The sequence below is a fragment of the Neurospora hispaniola genome (genome assembly GCF_033458365.1).
Source record: "Neurospora hispaniola strain FGSC 10403 chromosome Unknown B0T23scaffold_10, whole genome shotgun sequence".
Lineage (NCBI taxonomy): Eukaryota > Fungi > Ascomycota > Sordariomycetes > Sordariales > Sordariaceae > Neurospora > Neurospora hispaniola.
The window spans coordinates 375,399-399,556 of record NW_026944415.1 but is presented as its reverse complement, the minus strand read 5'-3'; positions in this window follow the sequence as shown (position 1 = coordinate 399,556).

The following is a 24,158-nucleotide window of genomic DNA, read 5'->3' as shown; positions in this document are numbered from 1 at the left end:
TATTTTGTGTTATTGGGTTTTTATTTTGCTAAGGGTTCTCTCTAATAGAATTTTTTTCTAAATATAGGTAATTTTTTAATAAAAAGCGTATTTTAATTACTACGTTAGTACGTTAAGAAATTTCGAACCCGGAGGGAATAGAGGGGTAGTTCCCCTACGCTATTAAAATAATAATTTGCGAATTGTTACTTAATAGCGTAGGGGGTTACTAATACTCTTATAAAAAGTTAAATATATATATTTATATAAATTATTTTATTTTTATTTTATTATTATTTCTTTATAATTATATTTTTTACTTAAATTTTTTTTACTATTATATTTTTTTACTATAATTATTTTTTTTTATTATCGCTTCTTTATTATTATTTATTTCTATTTATAGTTCTTTATTATTTCTTTATTATTATTTTCTTAATACTCTTTTATATTAAAATTTTTTTCAAATTATATTTTCTTTTCTTTATTATTATTATTCTTACTTTCTCTTATTTAAAAGATTTTAATATTAACGTTTAATATCTATAGGTAATAAAAATATTATATAAAATTTTATTTTAAATTGGGTAGGTAGGATTGGAAGTTTAGAATTAGGGTTAGCCGGGTAGTAAGTAACGGAGCTGCAGCCCGCCGGGTAGTAGGTCGCTAGTTCGAATCCGGTACAGGTTTTTCTTTTCTATATTTTTTCTATTACTATCTTCTAATAATAATTTTATATTTCTTAGAAACAGTTTAATATCTTTTAAAAATAGTAAAGAAAATAAGATTAAGAAATTTAAAAAGAAATTCGGTAAATTTAAAAATTAAAAAGCGAAAATATTATAGCGGATTACAAGGAAATTATAAATAATATAATAATAACCCTATTAATAGCAATAGCGATAGCGACAAATATAGCTCGGATTCCGAAGTATCCGACTTAAACGATAAGGAAAATTCTAACCCTAAAGCCGATAAAGAGAAAAAGTTATTAATAGTGCTAATTATCAACGGAAAAGTATATTTTCTAATACTTCGGGTCTTCGAAACTTTAATACAGAGTTTATTAAACTTATTTATATACTATTAAATACTATTTAAAAGCGAACCTTCTAACGTTATCTTCCTACAGTAACGTCCTAATAAATTTCATTAAATTTATTAAATTATTATTTAAAACCTTCTATAGAAAAGTAATAATTCGAATTTAATAATACGTAAATAATTACTATAGGATTAATATATTATATTAACAATTCTAAATTTATTATTAAAAGGTTTTTAAACTATTCAATATATTAAATACTATTATTCAAAAATAATAAGGTACTAATAATAGCATAATTAATTTAACCGAAACCTAAGCTCGAATTTTATTAGGGTTTAATCCCCCTAAATTCTAATAGTAATTAGGGGAGAATTTAATTAGAAATACACTAAACCTATTAGTACAGGTCTATATACTAATAGTACTAACGTATAAAAAAAACTCGCTAAAGAACGCCTACAAATTCTTAAAGTTATTATTACACCGAAAGTAAATAGGAAGGATATCCAAGTCCTAATTAACGAACTTCTATAAAAAAGGGAATTTATTTTTACTATTTAGATAATTAAAGTTTAGCGAAATATTTACCGAAAATATTTAGAGACTATATAGTAGAATAAAGGAAATAATTTTTATTATATTACTTATACTTAAATTTAATATATTTTTAGTTGAATTCTCCTATACTATTTATATTATATAGAACTTTTACGGATTAAAAAATTCTAATTTATAATAAAATAATATTAAAAATTAAATAAATAAATAATTCAAATTTTAATTTAATTAAATTTGGAAAGTTTTAAACGGATTACTTCGCCTATAGTTAAAACCCTCCCTTATTAATTTAAAGTACTAAATATTAGCCTCTTCTATATATATTAAACTAGTATTATATAATTAAATAATTTATTATTAAAATTCGTAGAAGCGGTTTAATTCTACTTTTATAATTTTACGAACTACTTACCTAATATTTCGTATAAATTGTAGTTCTTTAGGAATAATTAATATCTCTTACCTCTCCCTTATTTTATATATTTCGAAGCTAACTAACTACTATTTATTTAACTACTATATTAACCGGCCCGCTAATAAGGTTCGACTATTATTAAAAAAATAATAATACTAAAAGTATTTATAAAGTAGCTACTACCGACGGTAGAATTTATACTTATATTCGGCTTCCTCCTAATTACATATTTATATATTATTTAATAATTAAATAATAATAACCCTAAATAAATTAAGAAAGCTATAAATTAAATATTCCCCTATAACGTACAACTACTTACTATTACGAACTTTAAGTAATAATAGCCTTTATATTAATTTAGAGAAGTAATTAAAGCCCGGAAAATTAGTAATAATACAAATAGAATAATAAAAGTCGTTCTTCACCTTAACCGCTTTATCAAAATACCGGTTATTAATTATTACTACGTATTTAATAATACTAAATAGTAAAAATTACTGCAAAATAAGCTTATTTTAGTACTTTAAAGTAGAATAATAGCCTTTAAGAGGGTTAGTTATTATTATTTATTATTTAAAAAAGGTTAGTAAAAATATATATTAAAAGAGGCGCTTAAGGGTTAATATTACTTATAATAAGAGAAGCGAATATTTATAAACATAGTTCGCCTATTACTTCTTATACAATACCTAATACTTATTAATATACTCTCGTACAGTATCAATTATAAGTAAATTAGTAAGAACGGTATTTATCGACTTATTACAAATCGTTTTAGATCGCCGATATTTAATAACTTTAAATATATATTATAAATAGGTTTTATACCTATTACTAATTAATTTACGCCTTAATATCCACTTTATATAAATATAGTATAGAAGGTAGTCGATTTCTAAATTAGGAAAGGTTATTCTAATAGCTTTTTATTTAATAATAGAATTATTAGTAAAAAAATAATAAAATAATTATAAACGATCTTCTCCGTAATACTTAATTACTTATTTATATAGTATAAATAATGTAATAACTATAATATTACTATTAGACTTCGCTATTAAAAAATAATTATAAAAAAGTTAATAACTATATTCGTTTTTTATAAAGATTATATATAGAAGCTACCCAAGCTAGTTAGTATAGTGCGTAGTATTTATAAGTATAAAGTAGCCGCACTAATAAAGCATTTCGAATTAGCTTAAGGAAGCAAAAATAAAATTACAAAATATAATTTAATTAACTTTATAATTAACCTTAATTGCCCTATAGAATTAAGAGATATTTTATCCTTTATCCGCTATAATTATAATTCTTTAAATTAAATACTTTAAAATTTCGTCAATCTAACAATTAGGTAAAAAAGTAGTACCAATTCTCTACGGATTAGGGTACTACTACTAATATATTTTATTAATATTAATTATATTTTATTAAATAAATTAATAACCGCCGGTAATACGTACGTTTCTCCTTATATTAATATTATAATTATTATTATTATAAAAGAATTATAGAATTATTATTAAAAGGTAGCTTCGCATAATTTTACTAATAGCTAATCGTATTAGTACTTTAAACTTCTTTATTTAATTGCAAATATTGAAAGTATAAGAATAACGACGCTTAGGGTCTATAAACTTAAAAATAATAGTATTATTAAAGTATTAAATACGTTTTACTATAACCGGGTAATTATAATATTTATACGTCGATTTTATACGTATATTCTTAAATTTATACTTTTATTTCCGTAGTTTTAAAGGCTATAACTAATAATATAAATATTAATAAGAACCCCCGTCCAATTATTTAGTAAAAGGGTTATAATAGTAATATATAATACTATTAGAAGTATAAATATTATTAAAAAAATCGCTATAGCGAAACTATAGATAAGTTTCGTTGAATATTATAATAATAGTAGTATCGAAGAAGAGGCGACGCTTTTCAATTAAATCTACTAGTACTAAGAAGAGGGTAGGCGCTAGTTCTTACGCGTAGGGCTTAGCAGTAACGGGCTTAGTAGTAATAGGTTTAATAGTAATAGGCTTAGTAGTACTAGGCTTAGTGGTAATGGGCTTAGTAGTAACGGGCTTAATAGTAATAGGCTTAACGGTACCGGGCTTAGCGGTACCGGGCTCAGCGGTATTAGGTTTAGCGGCACCGGGTTTAGCGGTACTAGGCTTAATAATACCGGGCTTAGCGGTACTAGGTTTAGCGGTACCGGGTTTAGCGGTATTAAGCTTAGCAATATTAAGTTTAGCGGTAATAGGTTTAGTAGTAATAGGTTTAACAGTAACGGGCTTTATAGTAATAAGAATTTATTAGAATTAGCAAATTCGGAAAATAAGAGTTTATATTGTATTTAAGTCCTAAGGCTTCTATAAATTCCTAAGTATTTTCGATAATTATATTAAATATATCTTTATTATCGATTTGTACTTCGCTAAGAAGCGTATTACTTCCTCTTAATTTATATTCGAATAGGAGTTTATTAAAAAAATCGTTATCGAAGCCATCCTTCTAATTTAATAATACGAATTTAAAAAGCCGGTCGTAGTTATTATTAGTAATATTATTAGCAATATCGATAATAAGATGACTATTATTAATAGGAATATTATTAACGCGGTTAATGACAAAACTTTAATCTTTTTATATAGGATTTATTATAAATTAAAATAATATTAATACCGATAGGGATTATTATAGTTTGTATTAGTGTAGTAGAATACGTCTTCGTATTATAATTAATAAATTAGAAATAAAATTAAATACATTTCTTATATTATAGTAGAAATTAGTTAAATGTATAGTATTCGTATTTATTAATTTAAATAATTCTTTTTTTAATATAGGTACGCTATCGCTATTATTAGATTAATTTATATAGCGTGTCACGGCACTGGCGGACAGGCCTTAGCATAGGGTATAGCCGTGCAGTCTACGGCCAGGCATGTGACCGACCCGTTACCGGGCCGGCACATGGGCTCTGGGCCGGCGTATAGGCTCTGGGTCAAAACCCCAGACCCCGCGTGTACTTTTGTACGTTTCCCTCTTTTCTTCTTTATTTTGTAATTCTATAATAGACTTGGTAATAACGTATTAGTTTGTTTTTCGTAACTACATTACTTGTGATAATTATAAGATTAATTTATATACTTCTAGGGAGGAAATTAAATATCTTATTACTTTAAATAATTGTATTGTATTATTGCGATAGCGTACACCCCAGAGGAAAAGGTAGGCTAGGCTTTGCTTAAGAAATAATTAATATAGTTTAAAGTAATTACTAATGTGAGTGTTTAAATAAACAAAATTTAGAAGTAGGCTATTAAGGCCTAAAAAAATAAGGTTGCCGCTGAGTAAATTATTTTTAATATTAATAACGTTCTAGTTACCCCCAAGTCGGTAGTAGAATAGGATAACGCCTTTTAGCGTTATTCGATTAATATTATTATTATTAAAAATAAGTAGGATGCCTAATTTCAAACTTTTAATATATTTAATTTCAATAATAAAAATACATTTAATAATATTAACGAGGCTATTATATTTTTTAATTAGGAAGTTATTATTAAGATAACTAAAGTGCGTTATACTTTTAAGAAAGAAGATTTGTACGTATTTTTATATACGAAGATTAGTACGATTGTTAAATATTATTCTAAGAAGGGAAATAGACCCTCCTTTACTTTTAAATTCTTTACTACGGCGGGTAAGGAGTATTAGGCTTATTATTTCGAAAGGGATAAAACCTGTTTAGGATTATTATTAATAGATTTATTAATTTTTAAGAATATTTGTAAAGACCCCGCTAATTTCAATACGATTTTCTAAGAGATTAAATTTTACGCTATCCTTACGGAGGTAGCTTTAGCCTAGTAGTATAAGTATTAAATTATTACTATTAATTTAAATACTAATTTTAGTAAAATATATAAATATACTATGAGCTTCCTTAATTATTAGAAGGCTATGGAAAATAATAATTCCGAGTTTTAAAAGAAAATTAGTATTTTAGAAAATATATTGGATAACGCCCGTAGTAGCAGCGAGACCCCGGCTATTAATATAGAAGTTATCTAATTACACTACGAGAATATTGCATTATACGAAAAGGTTTAAAATTTGACCAAAGAAGTTTAGATAGGTATTTAGCGGTTTAATACCGTTATAGGTAGTTATATCCGTGTTGAGAATAAGTATTTGAATAAATAGAATATTTATAAGAATTACGAGGACGCTTAGGAGGTTTACTACTTTAATAATTATAACGACTGCGGCTCTCCCTTCCGCTTTAATTATCAAAGTCCGTCCGATAGTTAGAACCTATTACTAAATTATTATTATAATTAATTATTTACCCCGCCGGACGGTTATTGCAATTATTCTAAATTATTAACCGAATTAAATTAAATTTAGAATAAATTAATTATAATTTAGAAGGAATTAGTAATATCTTTAAATTAGATTGTAGTTATTAAGGTTTAGACGGAGGAGTTAGGTACGGAGGTAGCCTTTAAAGAAAGTAAGATTATTAATCTCTATACTATTATTATTCAATTTACTAAAGAAAATTTTAATTTGTATAAATAAAAGAAGAAGGTTATTATTAATATAATTCTATAGAATTTAGAATAATTCCCCCGCGATTAATTATATTATATTTACGAGGATATTGAGGATTCCAACTGCGAGGATACTCTAGTTACTACGGTTTCTACCGTCTATAATATTAGTTGGTTATTAATAAAAGAGAAGGATTTATTGTATTTCTATAATGAAAAAGATAAGGATATTATTTCCTTCGATATTTAGTATTATTATATTTAAAATAAATTAAAATTAAACGCCGATTATTTTATAGACGATGAAATTAAAAAAATATATATTGAGAATTATATAGCTAGTAAAACTGCTTAGGATTTAGAGCCCTATTTGGGAAATAGCCCTTATTATTTTAAAACCTTCTAATAATTGCTGGACTACTTTAAGAATAAGTATTATAATTATAATTATAAGGAAAAGGCTATTTTTAAATTTAATAAATTGAAATTTAGGATGAATGAGGATTTTTAAAAATTTAGGAACATTTTTATATAATTTGCCGGCGAATATAATTATTTAGTAGAAATTTAAAAGTAGGAATTTAATTAGAAGTTTCTAATTGATATTTAGAACGCCTTCCTTTTCGGATATAGAAAGGATACTATTAATTTTATAGCCTTTATACGTATAGTTGAGAAGTGCGTAGAGAATAGCTAGTATTTATAGAAATTTAAATATAAGGATAATAAGGGTAAGGATAAAAATAAAGATAAGGATAATAAGAATATTTTTAATAAAGTTAGAGGTTTATTATTATTTTTATTTATAATTAAGGGTTCGGGGTTTTAATACCCCCTTAATATATTGAAGGAGGAAGTACGTAAGTTGCTAGAGGAAAATAAGTATTTTGTTTATAAGTAGATTAGTTATTATTTTTAAAATTGCTTTAATAAGCGTAGTAATTCGAATTATATTAATAAATTAATTAAATAGTTTATTTATAAGATTAAAATAGATAAGGCGAAAAATTAATTATTTTGAGAATTGTAGATTCCCTCCTAGGGGTTAAATTAATATACGACTATTTAATTAAATTTATAATAGGAGTGATAAAGGTAGAAAAGGATTTTTTAAATAGTTATTTAGGAGGAGAGGTACTATTTACCTTTTGTATTATAGTAAGTAATAGTAAATTATTATTTATTAGTAATGTACTTATTAATTCGAGAGTAAATGTGTCAGGAGGCTAAGAGCCCGTATACAGAAGCACCTCAGCGGCTGCTATTCCCCTTCGTTAATTAAAGTATAGAATTATTTATAATAATGCCTATATCGGGTCGGGCTCGTAGGAAGGATAATCCGGCACCGCGTTGAGGCGCTAAATTAGTATAAGGCTCTATAATACTCGTTAGTAGATAAATAGAATTTATATAAATATAAAAAAAGTTCAATAAAGTATATTTTATTATAATTAGTAACTATTAATATATTTTTAAATTAACCCCTAACTTATTATCCCCTACGTATAGCCACGACTATAATTACCTCAATTTACCTTTTACCTATATTCCTAACAAATTAATAACTCTTCTTCTAAAAATTAAACTAATATTATTAAAATATATATATATAGTAGCCGGTTTATTTCTTATACTATTAAAATTACTCTTTATTCCTTTCGTATTATTACTTTTATAATTATTATAATTAAAATAATCTAACCTCCTCTACCCTTATTGTAATAACGCTAACCTACTATAAAATTTATTAAAGAAGATAGTAATGAAGATTACCCCCCTATACCGCCCTAAATTCTCTATTTGTATCCCTAAACTTTAAAAATTAATAAATTCGTATATAAATAATAATTATTCGAATTTTAATTCGCTATAATTAAATTCCTCTTTAATTATTTCCCTTCGTATATATTCTAATAAGAATAATTTATATTCGTAGGCCTTACTAAATAAAATTTAGTAGGAAACTACCCCCCTATCCTTACCGGGTTCTATTATTAAAATTACCTCTTCTATAATTAAATTCGTATTTCTATTATATTTCCCTTTACTATCCTTTCATTAGCGGTTATTATTATAATTACCCTTTTATTAATTGCGGTTATACTGGCCTATATTAAGTACTATCTTAAATATAATATTATTAAATTTACTAGCGAAAATTTCTTATAATTATAGAATTATTTCTATAATATTAATATATATTTTTAAGAATACCCCCGTACTTCCTTCTCGTTTACTGTTAATTATATTAAAAATAATTCTAAAAATATATAAATTAAATATATATTAATTCTCTATAATAAATCCGGGTATAATATTATTTATAATATATCTATATAGAACAACCTCCGTACTTTTTTAGAAATTGAATATAATAGTAATATTTAAATTATTAAATAATTTACTTTTAATAAATTTAAATATATATAATAAGGCGCTTTAGAAACTGTTTATAACTTTTATAACCGCTATTATACTAAAGAATTTAATTTATTATACAATTAACTAAAATATATTCGGATTGTTATTTAAATTAATTAATTATATTTCTTTTTTAAATAAAGTATCCTTTTAATAATTAGTATTAATATAATAAATAAAGTAATAGTGTATATAGAATAGTTAGAAGGTCTAAAAAATATTAAACTGTTTATATTGTATTACTAATATTAAGTATTTTTAAAGTATAATCCGTCGTTTTCTTCGTTTTTATACCTTTCTACCTCCTCTTCGAATATCCTTTTTTAATTATTCTATAGTAATAACCCCTCCGATTTTCCTTATTACCCCCCTACCGCTTTTTAAATAAATTCTAATTTTATTTATTCCTTTTATCGTTAAAAAAGCTATATATATAGTTAGTATACCTAATTGAAGCTATTAAATATTTACTACGAATATAGTATAATGGGTTATTTCGTAGTAATATACCCGAATTGAGCTTATTATAATTACGGCTAAATTGGTTATTTAATATAGAATTACCCTATCCCCGCAAATACCCCCTTATATAAAACGAATATTAAATTAATTATAGTTAGAGCGGTAATTGTAATTATTTAAGATAATGTAGGTAAATTGTAAATATACTTAAAAATAAAATTATTAATAAGGATTTATAGAAATTAGTAGAGTATGTAAAGGTTAATAAATTCGAGTGCGGAATTAAATTTAATTAGTAGGTATTTACTCCCGTTGAATGTGAAAATTAATTTAATATTCTATTATTTTATTAATTTCTCCTTTCGGCCTATTCCTATATATAATATAATTATTTATTTTATTAAAATAAATAATTTTTATAGTACTAAATAAACGAAGCGAATTACTTTTATTATAATTAAATCCCTAGTTATAGAAATTATCCTCGGTTATTCCTAATTTTATAGATAGAATTCCAATATTAATTAATAGTAATAATCGTTTTAGTTTCGTATTGAAACTAGTAATTTCGTATTAAATATAGTACTGGTAAAGGAAATATACAATATTATAATTATTTTAGTAAGGTTATAGTAAGATTTAATTCTACTATTAGACCTTTAGGAAATAATAAAGATAAAAGAGGGTTTCCGCCCTCCCATATATATAAATATCCTATTCGAAATCCCTTCTTCTTTAGTGTTGGAATTTGTAACCCTATTTAATATAATAAAATCGGCCGAATTGCCTCCGATCCCTACCCCCCTAATAAAAATTTTTCGAATAGTATTTAATAGCGTTTACCCTATTCTAATACCCCCTATAGAATTAGTACTATTATAACTCTTAGAATTATTAGAAGAAATAGAAAATAAACCTACTATCCCCGAACTAATTATTCTACTAAAATATAAAGAATTCTAATTAATATTTAAAGTTTTAATTATACCCTTACTTTAATATAATTAATTAAAGTATTATATTAATTTAATTGAAGGAGAATTAGCGCTTTAAGGACCGATTTATATATTAAATATTAAAGAATTAAAAGTATTATACGAATAATTAGTAAAAATACTTTAAAAAGGGTAAATTCGTCCTTCTATTAATTTAATAAATATTCTTATCATTTTTATTCTAAAGAAGGGTAGAAAGTTAAGGCTTTATATTAATTTTAAAGTGTTAAATAAGGTTTTAAAGAAGAATTAGATAATATTACCCCTTATTTAAAAAATTCTAAATCGGTTATCGTCGGTTAAAATCTTTATAAAATTAGATTTAAAGAATATATACTATAAAATTCGGATTCGAAAGGGAAATAAAGAAAAAATGGCGTTTCGTACAAAGTACGGGTACTATAAATTCTTAGTTATACTAATAGGATTAGCGAATGCGCTAGCGATATTTTAAACGTATATTAATAATATATTAGCGGGGTTAATAGATACTATATATATTATTTACTTTAATAATATTCTAATTTATAGTAAAAACGAAGAAGATTATATTAATTATATTAAAGAAGTCCTTTAATAGCTATAAAATTATAATTTTTATATAAATTTAAATAAATACGAATTTTATATAAAATGAATATTATTCCTAGGATATATTATTTCCCTGGAAGGTATAATAATAGATTTAAAGAGGGTAATAATAATAGTAGAATAGGAAGTTTTAATAAACGTTTATAATATCCAAATCTTCCTAAAGTTTATAAAATTCTATTAATATTTTATAATATTATATTCCAAAGTAATTACGCCCCTAACGGAATTATTAAAGGGAAATAAACGGAGGCTATTTAAATTTATAAGGGAAGCGGAAGAAGTATTTATAAAATTTAAGAAGTGGTTCTAAGAAATTCTTATATTATACTACTTCGATCCGGTATTACAAATCCGAATAGAGACGGACGTATTAAACTTTATAATTAGGGCAATTCTTATATAGTTATATAATAATAAATAATACTTGGTAGCTTTCTTTTCGAAGAAAAAATCATTGGAGGAAATTAAATATAGAATTAAGGATAGAGAATTATTAATAGTCGTAGGAGCGTTAAAGGTATAAAGGTAATATTTATTGTATACGGATAAACCGTTCTTAATAATTATAAATTATTTAAATTTATAATATTTTTAAGAAAAAGAGCGGGTTAGCGTAAGGTAGAATTGGTAAATATTAGAATTAATAGTATATAATTTTAGGATTAAATATTATTCGGGAAAATTAAATCCGGCGAATAAATTATTAAGGAAATTGTAATTATAAAGAGAAGAATGGAAGGTAGGGGGCGATTACCTATTAGTAAAAGTTATTAAAGGGGGCGAAGAAAAGGGTTGGGTAATAAAAGAAAATTAAATAGTAAAGGTACTAGTAAAATAAATAATTTTAATTAGAAAAGAAATTTAAAGGACGGTAGTAGAAGAGAAGGAATAATAATAAAATATAAGTAAAATAAAAGAAGGTTGGGCATTAGAGGACGAAGGGATTAAATTATAGGAAGAAAAATAAAATTCGTAGGGGGAAGGCGAATTAAATAGGGAAGAGAGGAAGTAAAAGGGAATTGAAAATGATAATAGAGGGGATAGAGTAATAAAGAAGAAAATAAAATTCGCGGATAAAGCTGTTACTAAATTAGAGAGGAAGGACGAAGGTATTATTATAGGAAATATAGGCGGGTATATAGTAGTAACGAAAGTATAAAAGGATAAAGAATAATTACTACTATTAGAATAATAATTATTAGAAGTATAGAAGGAAAACCTATTTTTTATTAAGGAAATATAGAAGAATAGCGAAGGGAGGAGACGGGCGAAGAATTGAAAAATAGGGGAAGACGGAATTTTATAGTATTAATATTAGGTCTACGTTCTAGAATGAATACGGGCCGAATTATTCTATACCTACTATAATATAATAATAACGGGATATCTAGGTTAGAAGAAGATATTAAAGTGTATTAATTAATTCTATTATTAACCTATTATTATAATCAATATTAAATTATACGTTCGCGAATATTTAATATACTAAAAGGTTAAACTTTATAATTATTAATTATATAAATTATTAAGGTTATTACCTATCTTTATTATCCCCTAGTAAAATATTTTATACAATTTTATTACTAGAATACTAAAATTATTTAATTTTATATTTAATCGGACTTATAATATAATCCTTATTATTATTATTTACTTTACTAAATATATTTTATATATCCCTATATAAAAGATAATTAATATTCGGTAATTTATATTCCTCTTCTAATAAAATATTTTCTAATAATTTAATTTCTCGGATTTAATTATATTAAATAAAAATAACCTTTTTATATTATTATTAGTCTTATACACGCTAACTATATACATAGTCCGCCCAGTGGGCACGCGGTGCTGCTTCGTTCGTAGTTGGTGGGAAAAACCGTACCGTAATAGCCGGGTAAAAACCCTCCGTTTTACTGTCGCAACGGCGCTATATTAGCTCCGTACCTTCCCGATTTCCTTCCTCTCAGTATAACCTTACTATTATAACCGAAATTATAAATTTGTATTATATACGTAGCCGACCCGGCTCTAGCCTATAGCCGTCCTTCCTTTATCCTCCTACTATAGTTTCTCTACGGTTAGTAGTCTTTTATCCTATCTTTCCTTAATTATATTATTTTAAGCTACTTAAATATTTCTATAAAGGAAATTTTAACCTAGCTTTCTCCTTCCTTCCCTTTTTTCTTCCTTATATTATATTATTACTTCTACTATATTATATTTATATTTTAATTGAATTCGCTGCCGCTATTTGCTTATATTTAACCTGAATTAGTATTATTACTATTTTATAATATTGTGTAAGAAATTTAATGGTACTATTAAGAAAATATTTATTTTAAAGGTAGTTAAGGCTGTAAAGGCTATAGCTTCTTTTAATAATTTAAAAGGCGGTACTGTCTTAGATATAGTACCTCCTAATATCGGCCCTGCTAATTCGCTATACGACGATACCCTTATTAAACCTATTACTCTTAAGAAAGTTTGGAAATATTTATTAAAGGAGATATTAAAAAAGAAAAATATTATTATAAGGTACTTCTAAATTCCTACGAATTATAAATAGTATAAGGCTTATATTTATAGGTTTTAATGTACCCTCCCTTTAATTTACTAGGATATAGCCGCTTTTAAAATTACTTTCGATTAGGTTTAGTATCTTTAAAATCCTTATAAATATTTATATTATTATTATAATATTTTTATTTTTAATCTATAAAGTAATTTATCCCTTTATTCTTTATTATAAATATTAGTTGTAGAAGAGGATTAAAGAGTACCCGGACGCTAAATTTATTCTTCTAATACGTGCCTTTATTAAAGTTGCTACGGTTCTACGTAGCTATAATACTATTAAAGGCGATTTTAAGGTTTTTATTAGTAAGGTAGAGGTTGTGGCCGCCGTATAGGTTGCGGTGGATTATATTGGCACTGAGCCCTCTTCTATTAGTAACTTCCCGGCTTTTAATTTAATAATTGCGGTTAAATCTCCTATTAAGAAGAGAAAGTTCACTTATACTATTATTAATGAAATGGAGCAAAAACCACACCAACACGAAAAGCACCCTACTATACCTAAATATAGTAAGGAGCAGATCCGGAGTTGAATATAACTTTCGTCCTTAGGAATTAAAATAGAATAGTAAAGTTACAATTTATTAATTACTACCAAAGACTAATGAAAAGGATAAGATTCTCCTTATTAATCTTAGGTTGGCTAAATAGGTCTAAGAGTTAATTCTTTTACAAAAGGGTTACTAAATTTACTATTATAAGAGTATTCGATAGTAATTTTATAGTATAGGAGCGGGATTCTTTAGTCTATTATTAAGGATAAGTATTATTTAATTTAATCTAGAATCCCTACCTTCCTTTCTCTTCTCAATCGGAATCTCCTCCTTATATCCCCTTTCTACTTATTATATTCCTAGGGTCCCGTCCAACCAGTACAACAAATCTACTCTTCAATAAGTAATAAACTAAAGCCCAAATACTTCTACTTATTATTTAAAAGTAAGAGCCTACAATAAAGAAAAGAAGAACACACAAGGAAAACGAAAAAAGAATAAACGAACTACCCTACATTATACTTCCCTTTAAATATTCTTATAATCCTCCTTAAGAATACTTATATACTTAAAATAAAGAGTAAAGAAGGAATATACTAATACCTATAATTAAGCAGGAGATCCGTACTAAAGAAATAATAATAAAAAAAAATAAATTATAGGTTATGCTAATAATAATTTTAAATAAATAATTAAAATAAAAGTTTTTTCCCTTACTCCTATCCTTTTTTCTTACGTTTCTTAATACTTTTAATAACAACCCGCTCTCTCTTCTTTACTTCCTTCTCTCTTTTCTTTCTTTCCTCTACTTCCTTTTTAAATAAATTTTTTATATTTTCTAAATTTATATCTAATAAATTTTAAATTTTATTTATATTAATTACCTTAGGTTAGAATAGTTCCTATTTTATTCTCCTTAAAAGGGTTAAAGCGTATTTCTATTCTATATTCATTATAGAAGCACTCTTAACACATCCAATCTTTAATAGGTCCCTCGCAATTAATCTCTTCATCGGGAATATAAAATAATTAATTAAAAAATAATTATAATTTCTAAATATAATTTTTATTATTTATACTTTATTACGCTTTATTATCCTCTTTTTCCTAAATCTCGAAGGGGTAGAGGGGTTTAGTACTAGTCTTTTCTTTCGTAGAATCTATAATATTTTAAGTTTAGGAGTAGATCCCTCCTTCTCCAACTCGGGTTTAAACTTTAATACTTCGTTAAGTATAAAGGTAGGGTTTCTATCTTTATCCTCGACGCTCCTTTACTTAGATATATCCGTAGTAACGTCCTCCCATTTACTAATAGAAATTAAAATAAATAGTTCAAATCCCTACTAAATTAAATTATAAAAAGCCTTAAGATTTCCTATTACTACCTCTTCTAGTAGATTTCTAATAGTAAGCGGGTATAATTCTTTATTATAATTATACTTATTACCTAACCCGTTATTCAAAATTCGTATTAAATCTTTATATTACTCCTCGTCCAATAATTCCTCCGTATTACTAATTTACTACACTCTAGTACAATTACATACAACACACATCTACTACCTAACCATAATCTCCTCTAACTATTCTACATTATCGATCTACACCTAAAATTTCTAATAATTACCCTCTTTCCAAAAGATAGAATCGACGTAAGGGCACAATATATTAGTAACGTACCAATCTCTACGTTTTATTTCAATAAAAAATAATTTAGCCGCTTCGAATATTTAGAATCTACAATCTTAACCAAATTATTAATAAGGAAATACATATATTAAGGTATTATTCCGAACCTTTTTTTACTTTCCTTCTTTATTCCAATATATATAGTTCTCCTTATATAAGACCTTAAGCGTAATCTTAATCCGTTTTACCCTCTCTATAGTAAAGTCTAAATCGTATAAATATTATATACTATCTATTTAATTAATAATTACTAATAAAAAGTAATTTCCTACCTAAATTAATAAATACTATTATTATATTTTTACTAAAAATTCTTTAAAATTCTCTCTTATTACCTTAAAATATAGATTTGTAATATTTAATAATAATACTATTAGTAAAATATAAATCTAATTACTAAAACTCTTCAATATTTATATTAAAACTACGCACACTTTAATACTATTTAACTATTACTTTTAATTAATATAATACTACAAATTTACCATCCTTAGAACGTACAAATACTATAAAATTCTACCGGGCTAGGTAGATTCTAACTAATCTTCTAAGGGGAGGAGATCTATTCCTATAACTTTCTTATAAGTATCTTTATTTATATCGCTAAATATAAGAATAAATAGTAACTCTACTATATTACTTTAATTCCCTTTCTCTTTGTACTTAGGGAAGCGCTAATTTAAATCTAGTAGTAATTTCCTAAGCAATTCTAATCGTAGGGGGTAGACCTCTCCCAATTATATATCGATTTCTCTCCAATTTCTAATATCCTCCGTCTATACTTATCTTATATTCTTCGTATACTTATTTATCTATAAATTACAACCCTAAAGTACAGGGGTAGGGGGAATTTTTAATTATAATTTAAATTTAGAATCCTTTAAAAGGACAATCGAATCTTTAAAATTATTTTCTTAAAATATAAATTTATCCTTATAAGAGGGGATTTCTTCCAACGCTTACTCTTCCTATTCTATATTCGCAATTTTAATAAATAGGTTACTAAGGATTTCTTTCTTAGTAAATTCTCTTTTCTTTTTCCGTAATTTAAAAGGAAGTTTATTAGGGGAAGGGATTTCTTATACTAATTCCTACGTAGGGCTCGACCCGGCGATATTTAGAGGCAAATTTATAAACAAAGTAAATTCTTTAATAATAATAGGTAATAATATAACAAATTAAATCTCTTTAGCGGGTAACTCTAACAACCAACGAATCTTTATTCTTTATTAATATATAAACTTTTCTTTACCCTCCTTTTCCCAAAAGGCAGAAATCTCCTCGTCGTTATTATTATTACCTTTAAATCTCTAATAACGAACATAAATAATTTATTTTAATTTTATATCGCTAGGCGGATTTTCTTCTATTGCGAATTAAGTAATATTAATTTTATAATATCCTAAGGGGCTAATTACGTCCTTTTTCAATAATATTCTAAATTATTATAATTATTTATATTTAAATATAAACCTAAAGACTATAGGCTATATAGTTAGATTGTATAAATATAGCGTCTTTATAAACTCCTTATTAAAGGGTTTCTCGAATTATAATTCCTCGGGCTAAATCCATAGTACTTCTATCTCTTATACTTACGTAGGTTATTAAATAATAGTTTATAATACCCTAAACTAAATTTATAGTTCCTCTATTTTATATATTTACGTAGGATATTAAATAATAGTTGGTATAGATCCGTTCTTAATAATATAGTAAGGTAATAGTGGTTACCAACGTATACTTTTACTAAAGATTTTTTATTTCTAATATAATTAATAATTTAATCGTATTGTAAGGATTAAAAAGATTATTTAAATATTATTTCATAATCGTAGTTAGAACCTTAAATATTTTTCGAATATAAATCCGCTAGAAGGATATTTAATATTCTATTTATTTACCTCCTAATAATACTTTTATATTTCCCGTCCCTACTTAAAACCTTCCCGCCTTTATTACCTAAGCGACGCGTATTTAATTAAATACGTTTCATTTATTTCTTTCTATTTCTATTAGTAAGTACCTAATTTCTTTTCGCTTCTCTTTATTTATATCTCCATTAGCTTTTCTTTAGTAATCGATTATAAAATATCTTCTAACTCTTTCTCTTTAATAGTATAAATCTACGCTATATTTAGAAATTCTCTTCCTAATACTTCCAACCCTCTTTAAGCAACAATCTAAATAAGGGAAATTCCTTCTAAATTCTAAAGTAAGAATTTTTGGCCGAATACTAATATTCTAGAATTTATTTTTATTATTAGAAAAAGGCTATTAGTTCTTCTTTCAATTAACCCTATCTTTACTTTCCCTTTAAAAATTAAGAATAATCCAAAATATTTTAATAAATACCCTAATAATAAGTACTAACTTCTATTAAAAATTTTTATTAACTTATCTCTAGGTCCGCTCTCCGAAGATAGCTTTTAAGGAATAGTATATAATCCTTACTATAAAGTTTTTATTAAGGAGGTAGGGGTTTTTTCCTTAAAATATTTTACTATAGTTAATTCAATATATTTTAAATAGAAGCTCCTAGAAGATATTAATAATTTCCGCCATTTTATATTAGTTTTTAAAATAGTTAATAGGTACCGCGAAGCGATCCTCTCCTATATTCGAAATTCTAGGGTTAAAAAATATCTTCCCTAAAAAATTTTTATTAAAAAGAAAAACGGTTAGCCCTAGGAGTATTATATTAATTCCCTCCGTATTAAGAAGGAATACATTTTAACTCTATTTATCCAGAAATTTAATATCCCGTATAGATCTACTCCTCCCTAACTAATATCTTCTTTTATACTAACTATTATCCTTTCCCTAAGAACCGATATATTTACTCCTATTGTTTCGAACAGCTTTAAAAAACATTTATTTCCATTTTTACCTCCGTTAGTAAATAGGAGACTCCCAACGTCTAGTCGCCCTTTCTTAATTATATTTCTATATTAGTAAACGTTAAGGGAGGGATTTATAGTAATTATATATAGTTCGGCAAATTTACTATTTAGTATACGTTTTCCGTAACTAATTTAAAGTATTTAAAACTCCTCGCCCAATGCCAATTATAATACGCCGGTTTTTATTGGACATTATTAAATAACCGAAGCTAAGGTAGGGATTTCTTATTCGTTAATAATATTAATTAATTAGATTGGATATCTTTTAAGGATCGGATTCCCTTTAATAGGAAAATATAGTCCGAATACACTACCTACGAACATAAATAATTAAATTTAAAAGGAAAAAGGGCTATTGTACGTAGTAATTATAAAGCGTCGAGATTATCTACCCAAGATAATTCTTTATTTTAATAAAGTTTTAATAATAAATTTAACGACAATTAAAATTTAAGTAATAATTCCTTAATTACTAGAAATTCATCCTTTAGTAGTATAGAAAATAATATTAGAGATAAGGGTATAAATTCGTATAAAGCTAATATACCTATAGTCGAAAATAATATTACTCCTTCTTTAATAATTCTAAAAAAATATAAATTAAATTATTATAGTTAGGAATAGGGCGAGAAGGGTAGTAAGGGAATAGAAATTAATATTGTAAGTAAAGGTAACGGTATAGATTCCTATAATGTAAACGAATTTATAATTAGAATTTAAGTAAATTTCCTTTCGTTAATTTCTAAGGATATTAAATCGGACTATTATAGTAATAAGTAGAATATAGAGGGTAGCAATGAAATAGAGGTTAATAATATCGATTCGAATAGTAGTACGGATTTATATAGTACCGATATATCTCCGATCGAAGTAGAAATAATTCTAACTTCCAAAAAACCTAAAGTAATTAGGTATAAAAGGGATTAAGGCAAAGGGGGTGCTTTAGGCAATCGTACGGATCTCAAAACTCTATTTCCCGAAACTCTACTTCCTAAATCTATAGAATTCCTTCTCAAAAATTAGGTTTTAAATCTGTACGACCTTTTAGATATAAATAATAATATTCGTTTTCCTAAGGATTTTAATAAATTCTTTTTATTTAGTAGTAGAAAATATAATAAGAATAATAATAAGAAATATAATACTAATTCGTAGTTTATTATTATTTATAATATATTTAAAACTCCTTTATTTAATTATATTTCTCCTATTTATACGTATAGTTCTAGGGGTAAAGGGGATTCTATAATTATTTCTTTATCTAAGGATAATAATTTATAAAATAGGGAAAAGGGGTAGAGGGGCGGATTTCTTATTATTTTTTAGGTCGAGATCTTCCTTTATTCTTTTAATATAGTTATAGTATCTAATTTTCCCTTCGAAAATAATAAGAGTCCAATCTACTACTTTCGCCAAAAAATTAAATAAAATAATAATAAAATATAATAATTATATATCTTCTAAATTACTAATCCCTTAATTATATAGTATAAATCCGTTATACCCGTCTCTATAATATTACTATATAGTACTATTATATTAGGGCCGGCTTAATTTAATTCCCTTTATATTATAAGAATTAGTAGGGATTTCCTTTCGTTAGAAAATAGAAAAGCAAAAATATTAAAGTATTCTAAAAATAGAAATATAATTATAAATATATAAATTACAGATTTGTAGAGAAAAATAAATGTTAAAGGAAATATTATAAAGAAAAAGGTTGAGAAAGGGGGCTATATTGTCGTTTTAATTTCCTCATCGTACGTCGGTTATCGGGTACGGATTTACCTATCCCTAAGTACGCAAGCGGGGCGTTAAATTAATCCTTAGAATTTATTTATATTCTTAAGGGTTTCCCCTTAGGGATTGTAACCTCAATCCTAATCCGAGCTAAATCTTTCTATATCCTATCCTTAAAGGTATTCTACTTTATTTTCTTTTTTTCTACGGCTATACCTTCTTTAAATTCGTATTATAATACCCGTCCTAGAGTTTCCTCTACGAATAATCTGTTATTAGCCGGTTTAGGGTCTCTTTGACCTCCTCCATCCTCGGGTAAAATCTACTCCCCACCAAGTATTACACTCGGATTTTCAACGTCCAACATTACTCCATCCCTAATTATAAACTTCTTAATCCTTCTAATATTTATAGGTTTACTAAACTATATTCTATCTAGAATATTAATATAATATACGTTCCTTAAATTGGAAATCCAATATATTTTATAAAGGTTTTACTATTAGTACGAGAATTTCTTTATTAAATTTATATTAATCCTTCTAATACTATTATACTTTAAAACCAAATTACCGACCTTAATTTAAGCGTTTTTAAATCGCATTTTCCGCTAATCTTATTTATTACAGTAATTAGCTATTACTTCCCTTATTATTATAATTTTTTTTACGGCCCATATAAATCTATACTTAAAATCCTTATATATTTAAATAACCGTATTAATTAACTCTTCCCTAATTATTACCCTATTATTATTCTTCTAATTAATAATTTATTAGGAAGGTAGGTTAAATTTAATTGGTAATACCGGATTGTAACTATATATTAATTAGAAGGGAATATACCTATAACTTCCTCTAATAGTAATTTAATTTATAAAAAGGATGTAAAGTAAATATTTTTTCTAATTAACGCTATTCCCTTTAATTATTTTTATAAGTAAAGAAGTAATTATAGTATATCTTTATTTATTTACACTATTAGTTTATAAGTTGTAAGGCGCGATAGATTCCCTAAGGATCCCTAATTAAAATAAGTATTTAGTAATAGCCTTTTAGAACTCCGTACTACTATTAACTAAAATTATTAGAAAGTATCCCTATTTTAAAAATAGGAGTTTAAAAAAGTCCTTTACTTTACTTAATAAAATTGTAAGGAGTAGGATAATTTTTATATAACTTATTAAATTATTTTTAATTTCTAATAGAGGGATTCTCTTATTATTTGTACTTAGGAGGTATTAAATATTTAATATCTATTTTCCAAAGGGGTAAGAGTTTGGGTAAATTTATTAGTAGCTATCTTCAAATTATTTGGGGTTAAATATCTAATAGTTAGGGTATGAGCGGATTAGTTTTTCTATTTAGGTGTATATTCCTTTCTAATAATAGTACTTTATAATATAGCGGTACGTCCCTTCTTAATTTCTATATCCTACTTCGTTATAATAATAGGATATAATTTATTAGTATTCCTTTAAACTATTAATTAATTATTTTAGACTTTAGATCGAAATTATAGAGTATAATTAAAGGATTCTATTGTACACTATAAATTTAATAATATTAGTCTAGAATTAGCGTTTTATAGCAATTCCTTTCAATTTTAAAGGGATTTTGTAAATTAATAGGTACCTAGCAATCTCTTTTAATTTCTTAGACTATTCCCCTTAGAATATTAGCTAAAGGTTGTTTGTGTGTGTGATAAAGATAGAATAAATTTGTATATCTATAAAATCGTTAATATCTTTTTTATATGCCTGTTCGTAGAAGTTAGAAGGTTTAGGGGGTTTGCGAAATAAATTATTAATTATTATATTTTTATTCCCTAAAATATATTTAATATTAAAATTAAAGATTTTTATTTAGGCAATCCACCGTATTAGTAATATACTGGGTATATTGTTTATAATTCTATTCAATTAGTAGACTAGGACTATTATATTAGTTTCAATTACAAAGTGAGTGCCGAATAAGTACCTTCTTAAACGCTTTAAAGTATAGAGAAGGCCCTAAAATTCCTTCTTTATAGTATTATACTTTTTTTCGGTACTGGACTAAATCCTACTCTTAAATTAATATAGGTATCGCTTTCTATTCGGGCCGATCTACTCTAGAATAATTCCCCAACCTTCTAATAATATATTAACTATAAGGAAAATTATCCTATAACAATCGTTATTATATACTAGGGTAATAAGGATTAGTATAGTAGTAACTATGTGTTGTAGGTATTCTATTACGAATTGTTCGTTCTCTATCTATTAAAATTTAATATCCTTCTTTATTAGATTATAGAGGGGGATTATAATAATACCAAATCTTTTAATCTAAATTTTATAGTACCCTACGATACTTAGGAAAGTACGGATTTACTCTAATTCCTTTCCTTTCTTATCGGTTTAGTATTCGTAGTAAGTCTATTTATTAATTTTTATAACTTTATTTATAATTAGCGCTTTTCTATTTAGTATATATAAGTACTTTACTAATATTACTTCTTTTTAGTACTATTAGGATTTTATAGCCGCGATTATCCCTCTTACTAATTCTATATTAATAAATACTTTATTAATATTTATAAGGTATTTTAATATATATTTCCTAATTCCTTTAGTATTAATTTACTCCTTACTATAATCACTTCAGGGTCCTTTAATATAGATATTATTAAGGTAAGGTTAATAGACGTTAGGAATTAAATTATATAATATTCTTATTATTACCCTTATAAATTGTATAATAAAATTCGTACTTCCTTATAGTAGAATGGTTATTTAGAAATAACTAATAAGAGTCGAGAAGGTAGTAAAGTTACGATTTACTTTATTAAGGGGGATTTAATCGTACCCTAAGAAGAAGTCCAATAAAGATATTATTTTATAGCCTCCAAATACTTTATTGAATTTTTCACAGCCTGGGAGTAGATTAGCATTTTAGAGAATTACTTTATTAATCTACTAAGCGTCGTTAATAAAATACAAACCGCCATCCTTCTTTATAACCAAGAATTAATTATTCCTATATACTGTATAACTTTCTTCTAAAATTCCCTTCTTAATTCAATTTTTCAATAGGTTGTATATTTTATTATAGAGGGTTTTCGGGATTGGAATAGTTTTTATCTATTAGGTAAAATAAAGGATAGTACGGATTTCTTAAGGTAGAATAATATTAGAATCTAACTTTCTATATTTAATAAAGTCCTAAATTAAAGTTTATTCCCTATTAAAGAGGATATAGGTAAATAATTCGATTTCTCCTTCGTTTAAAGTATCCTAAACCATTTTCAATAGAATTTAAAATCGTTCTTCCATTAAACGTAACCCTCGAATTAGTTCTATAAACCTTAGCACCACATAGTAATCCCATTCCGAACTACAATTTTTAAACGTAGAGGCGATCCGTTCCTTTATTACTACCAATTTCTTTTCCTTCTAATTAGAATCTCCTCTAAACTTTAACCCATCTAATACAATATTATTAATTAAATTTACTTTTTATACTACTTACTTATATATTATATTAATCTATATAATTATATATTTTAATTTTCCTTTAATATAACCCTCCAATTCCTCCCTTTTCTCCCTATAATCGTCCAGTAGTAATAAATACCCTACTAGTAAATCCTCCGGATTTATATTCTTTAATAATTTTAAAAAGAATTTCTTCCAACGGTAATAAATTTATTAAAAAATATTCAAACC